We start from the raw sequence: 6,829 nt of genomic DNA, 5'->3' as shown, positions 1-6,829 counted from the left end.
GCACCATCCGCTCGTGTCCGTTGCCAGCCTCGCCTGGCCCCCGTGCCGGTAGCACGTAAAAGCACCATCCGTTCGTGTCCGTTGCCAGCCTCGCCTGGCCCCCGTGCTGGTAGCACGTAAAAGCACCATCCGTTCGTGTCTGTTGCCAGCCTCGCCTGGCCCCCATGCCGGTAGCATGTAAAAGCACCATCCGTTCATGGCCGTTTGCCAGCTCTGTCTGGCACCTGTGCAGGTGGCACGTAAAATGCACCCACTACACTCACGGAGTGGTTGGCGTTAGGAAGGGCATCCAGCTGTAGAAACACTGCCAAATCTGACTGGGCCTGATGAAGCCTTCCAGCTTCACAGACCCCAGTTAAACCGTTCAACCTATGCTAGCATGGAAAACGGATGCTAAATGATGATGATGATGATGATAGATATCACTTATATGAACTAAAGGTGTGTTTCTGCCAATGTTTACATTGGCATGCGTGCTCTATAATAGTGTTTACAAGGGAATTTTTAGAAAAAAGTATAAAAAATAGCTCAGAATTTCTTGCCTTTATCATAAGGTATCGAAATTGAGAGAATCAACCAATCTAAATTAAATCATTTATTGTGTTCTTTTCAATACCAAATTAATTTACTAAGCCCTGAACTGTTACGTGTATTCCTATCCCTAAATGTAGAGAAATGATTAGAAATTATTTTAGGTAACTGAGAAGATATGCTGCCTATATAAAAAAATACTTCATTACCAGAAGTAATTTTACACTGGTATATAAAATTTTTAATTTTAGAGTTACTTGACATAAACTTGATTCTGTTGTAATTGACTTCAGATACAATAACCTTGTTAATAATATTTCTAAAGGGATGGATGGTATTAGCTAAATTAATGTTAGTATTAGTAAATGTATACGTATTTAATATGCTAATATTATGTGAGGAAATAATTTGTAAGAGATTTTTTGTGTTGGAAAAACCAATCCTAACCATGTGTGAGTTGATAATGGAGTAAATACCTCGAATTCTTTGGAAAATTCCTCATAATAGCTTCACAAAACTGCAAAGGAAGATTAGATTTAATTTGCCTCCCATAAGGAATAATTAACCAAATAGTTTTACTATTAGTTATCTTATTTTTAGTGTAACTATCTTTGAAAGACATAGGTTTACCTTTAGAATGAAAATAGGGGCTTAAATAAGGGTTATCTCCCTTCCTTCCTCTGTTTGGTGTTGGCGTATAAATTAAAAGTGATATCATTTATATCCTTACAACTAGATTTCATATCTCCATTAGTAAAGGTAGAATAAGATTGAATGGAATTAATATAGGTAACTTTCTCTGTATAACCTGCTTTAAGTATGGCAGAGTTATAAAATTTGGCCTTATCATTGAAACTGTCAACATTAGCAGGTAACTTAGACAATCTAAATGAAATATTCTTAATTAAGTTCCTAGTAATTGCCCAAGAATGATTACTGAATTTGCTAATATACTTAAAATTGGTCAATTGTTTGTGGTATGGGAAGTACAAATTATTGTGTAAGTTAAGTGTAATATCTAAAAAGTTTGCCTTTATTACATCATCATCAAAAACGATGCTTAAGCCCATTATAAGGAAAAACGTAACTAAACTATTCTTAAACATTTTGAAGGCAAATATATATCGATATAGACCTGCATTTATCACGAAGGCAAATATCACGATATAGACCTGCATTTATGTTTGGGAACTGTTCTGCCATTTCAAAAAGTATATAAATATATATACAGATCAAATCAGCTACTTGTGTTGAATCAGAACTTCACATCGTAACATCAAAACCATCTGGTATGTCTTTACGGACCCACAACTTATTGTCAAACTTTATGATAGATTTTCTGTTGGCCAACACAACATTAATTTCTTCCTTGGTGAGACCAGCTTTGTTATGAGCAAGCCAAAGTGCCTTAATAAGTACTATTGGGTTCATGGATGAATAAAAACTAGAAATGTCAAACTGGATAAACTTAGTACTTCTCTTATTAGTAATAGAACTAAACCAGTCGACAACTTGGAATGAATTGGACCATAAACTAAGTTTTAATTTTTTAATTAATGTAGGAACATATTTAGCTAGTATATTTTTACTAAGTACACCGATGTCAGAGCTAGAAGGGCAGATAAGTCTTGAGGATGGGTTATTAAAAAAATTTTGTTTATGATCTTTCAAAATAAACCGAGGTTGCTTAGGATCAAGTGGGTCTGTCTTCATTTGTAAGTTATATTTCTCCATAAATTTCTTAGCCTCAATGTTGGCTTTCTTGAGTACACTTTTATTGGTAATTCTATAGTTGTTTTTGAATTTCTATTTTAAGCAATTCCAAGTAATAGTCCTTGTTAAGTTTGTACAGGTTTCCCGTTTTATCCAATTGAACCAGCATACTATCCATGGTATTAATTTCCTTGGTGATATTGTGAAGATAGCTCAGATGTTTATTTCTTAGCAATGATCGGTGAAATTTTACATTTCTCACAATGGACCAAAGATCATCCTCAAACTGTTTGAATCTTGGGTTAGGTGGAGGACTATTTTTAGATTTAAATAATATATATATACATATATTAATATATATATGTATATATATATAAATATACATATATACATATATATATATATATATATATATTATATATATATATATATATAACAATTTAGGAGTGACCCTAACAGGTCATTCGTCCACCAGAAAGAGCAGCCATAACTCACACCGCCAAGTAGTAGTAATTCAGAAATTAGGTGAAAATTATTGAAAATTGACTATATATATATATATATATATATAAATTGACTATATATATATATATATAATATATATATATATATATATATATATATATATATACATATACATATACTAGCTTAAGGTGACCCGCTCTACGCGCGGGTAAGAGTGTGGTTGTTACTTTCTGTTTTTTATCACCACATTCTCCCTCTTTGTTTCTCTCTCCTTTCTCTCTCACTTTCCCACTCTTTTACTCTTCTTTTCTCTCGGACTCTCCCTCGCTTTCTCTTACTCTCTATCTTTATCTATCTTTCTCCTATTTATAAACAACAAAAGATCTTGAGTAAGTTGAGAAAGAAATATTTTGAAAGATCAATCATAAATATCAGGCAGTGACAACGGAAAGCTCTGCTTCAAGGCAGACAGCAAGACACTAACATTTAAAAGGGACAGACGAACTTGCGAGCAGAATAAAATTTTTAAAATATTGGAAATCAAAGTTTGAAGGGATAAAATCTGAGGATAGTAGAATCACCATGGCTGGCATTTCTTAATGATGGACAGCAAAGTAGTGGCAGTTAAACGGCTGGCGTAAAATTTTTAACTTGATGTAAAAGAAAATTCCTAAACACCAAGTTTTGAAGTGATTCTTTCTCACGACAGTAGACTCACCATGTCAAACATTCAAAACTTCATCATGGACGGCAACACATTGAAGATTTAAAGGCTGGTGCAAATTTTTTAGCTTGATGTAACAGAGAATTCCTAAACACCCACTCCTGTAAATTTTAATCCCCTTCCAGCCCCATTTAGACCCCTTTTCACATTTTGGTTAATATAACCCGATTTCATTCGGGTCTACTCGGGCCACATTTTATAAGATGAGGAATTTTATCCTAGAGGTCATGCCTTTCATTTGAGGAAAAAAATAGTTGCCATGCAAACTCGCCAGCACTTTTAACATAGGTGTGCATATTTTCAGCTCAACCGACCACATAATGCACACATACATATGTACATATATACGCATTATATATATGTGTGTGTGTGTACGCATTATATATACGCATTATATATATATTAGAAGAAACGAGGTACTCAGAAATTCGAATGGTTTTATATTTACAGATATTTATTTATATATTACATGTTTTTATACATCATATAACTTAGATCATATATTAGCGCTTTCTCCCATTCTAGTGGGGTTTTCAAATCAAACTAATTTCCGGTGAAAAAGCTTTGACCATTTTATAGTATTAATGAGTGTGTAGTGGTGGGAGGGATATAAGATAGTACAAGAGGGTGATGAATGGGGAGAAAGTGAGAGAGAGAGAGAGAGCGAGCATGTGTGTGTGTGTTTTTGTATTTGGAAGGAGTGTTAAAGAAAAAGAGGGGAAGGGAGAAAAGGGAGAGGGGGAAGAAGAAAAAATTGTTTTGCTGGTATCTATTGTGAAGTTGATAGATGTTGGTCAGGATGTTTACTCCCAGGAAGGGTCTAAGATCTTGGGGAAAAGAATTTAAGTTTTGACCATTTTATAGTGTTATTGAGTGTGTAATGGTGGGGAGGGATATAAGATAGTATGAGAGGGGGATTAGTGGGGAGAAGGTGAGAGAGCATGTGTGTGTGTGTGTTTTTTTTTTGTATCTGGAGGGAGTGTTAGAAAAGAAGAAGAAGAAAAGGAAGGGGAGGAAGAGTAGATCATAAATTATATTTCCTTTTTATCATTGTCTTGTGAGAGTGGTGTGTGTGTGTGTGTGTTTAAGAAGGAATGGTTAAGTAGTTAAGAGTAATCAGTGCCACTTTTGTTTTTATCTATTTGCAACTGTAAATGGTTTTTGGTTTTTAGAAAATGGCCATTTCAAAGAAGACTTGTCCGGAATTCTTTTTATTATTGTTTGTGGAGGTGCGCTGTGCGTGTGTGTGTGTGTGTGTGTGTGTGTGTAGGTGCCTGTGAGTCTGGAAAGGGTGTCGCTGGAGAAGGGAAGAAAGAAGAAAAGAGGAAGAGGAAATAATTGTGTTGATATTTATACCACTATATATATATATACTAAATGCTACACTACGTTTGTTAAATTATAAATTGAAAGATTTGTCCTTCAATGTATGATGAGCAAAATTTCATAAGGTCCATACTTGAAAAAGAGACTTTCTTGTGTTGAAGTTGCAGATGACAGAATACAAATTTCCCTTCTACAAACACGAAGTTTACACCAGGAAGATAAGATTAAAACAATTGATACCGTCATAATGGCCGAAATAACAGAAAGGAATAATAACCAAAACAAAGAAAAACTACAACAATTATGGAAAGAGGATACCAAACGAGAGGAGGAAAGATCTGGAATTATGTGGACCAAACAACAGGAGTGGTTTTTAAACTACGAAAAGAACTATGGGGAAAAATCAATTATGAAGACAAAAAAACTACCAAAACAAATGAAAAGATACAACAAACCAACATCACGAACATATTGGACTCTCAGACATCCAAATAAGCCCTACCAAACACAAACCAAAATCCCGCTCCTTACACTGCTGAACCCCCAAATAAACAAAAACACAAAATATGAAAGACGACCATCAACCCAAAACTCTACAAAGGCAAACACACAAGCAGCAAGACAAGCTCGATACATACAACCTATAACACTAGGAGAGAACAAGCAGAATATGAACAACCACCAACACATAGCACTGGACATCCTAAATGGACACACACATGCAACAATAAACAAGTGGATAGAAATCAACACACAACCTACAACAAGCATTGAGGAAATCCAAACCATACAAACACCAACCCCATGCGACCCCACAAATTTACAAGATGGATAAAAACAACCCCCACTATCAATACAATACAAACACAAAAAATGAACCATCCACCTACCCACAAAGAAACCTGAACCCCAGTAATAGAAATTGGCTCAACAAACACAGAAGATGGGAAGAAAACAACTACCAAAGACAAAACATCACATACATACCATACAGACCACCCCTACTGCTACAAGAAAACCTAAGACCTGAAAATGGAATTTGGAGACGCAACAGCACAACCTCTTTTTTAGGGAAAGGATACTTCAACCATACTCCAGACAATACACCAAAAATTCTGAATGAACACGCAAAACATATAGACCCCCATCCCTTAGAGGTAAAGCAGACAATCATCACAATATAGACCTTCACAGATGTCTGGGAACTGGTCGGCCATTTCATAAAGTATATATATTCCGACGAAATCAGAAATTTGAGCGGAATCTGTACTTCCCATTAGTACATCGAACGCATTGGGAGTATCCTTCTTTACCTCCAAAACATTTCAAATAAAAAAATACAGAAAGTTAAGAATAGATTAGTTAGGTTTTTTCGTAGAATGGGCTTTCACATCGTTTTTGACGATGAGTTAACTAAAGCTAACTTCTTACATATTACTCTTAATTTACAAAATAACTCGTACTTCCCATACCACAAATCTCAAGTATATTAGTCCTTACAGTAATCACGCTAGGGCAATTACTAAGAATTTAGTTAAAAACATTTCACTTAGATTATCTAAATTATCCGCCAATGTTGACATTTTTAATGAGAAGGCAGAATTTTATAACTCTGCCTTGGTTAAAGCTGGCTATAAAGAGAAAGTGATATACATTGATTCTGCTTAATCTCGTCCTTCATCTCAAGACAAAAAATCTAGTTGTAATAATAAGAGTGATTTTAATTCCAATATTGTAAACAACACAAAACATAATAAAATTCCTTTACGGAGTAAGGGAGGCAAGCGTTATTTAAGCTCATTTTTTCACTCTAGAGGTATTTCACCTTCCTATAAAGATTTACAATTTGAATGTTACTAGGAAAACTATCTGGTTTGTAATTCCGTTTGGAAAACAAATTAAATCGAATCTTCCTTTGCAATTCCGTGAAGTGGTTGGTAAGAACTTTCCAAAAATTCTAGATATTATTCGATTATTAACTCCCATCTATATGAGAGTTAATAATCAAATAATATCTAGAATTAGAGTTGCCTTCTCCAACACAAAGAATCTTTCACAAATTATATCTTC

This window comes from Octopus sinensis, linkage group LG11 (assembly GCF_006345805.1).
Source record: "Octopus sinensis linkage group LG11, ASM634580v1, whole genome shotgun sequence".
NCBI lineage: Eukaryota > Metazoa > Mollusca > Cephalopoda > Octopoda > Octopodidae > Octopus > Octopus sinensis.
Note: the sequence above shows the minus strand (reverse complement) of the source record.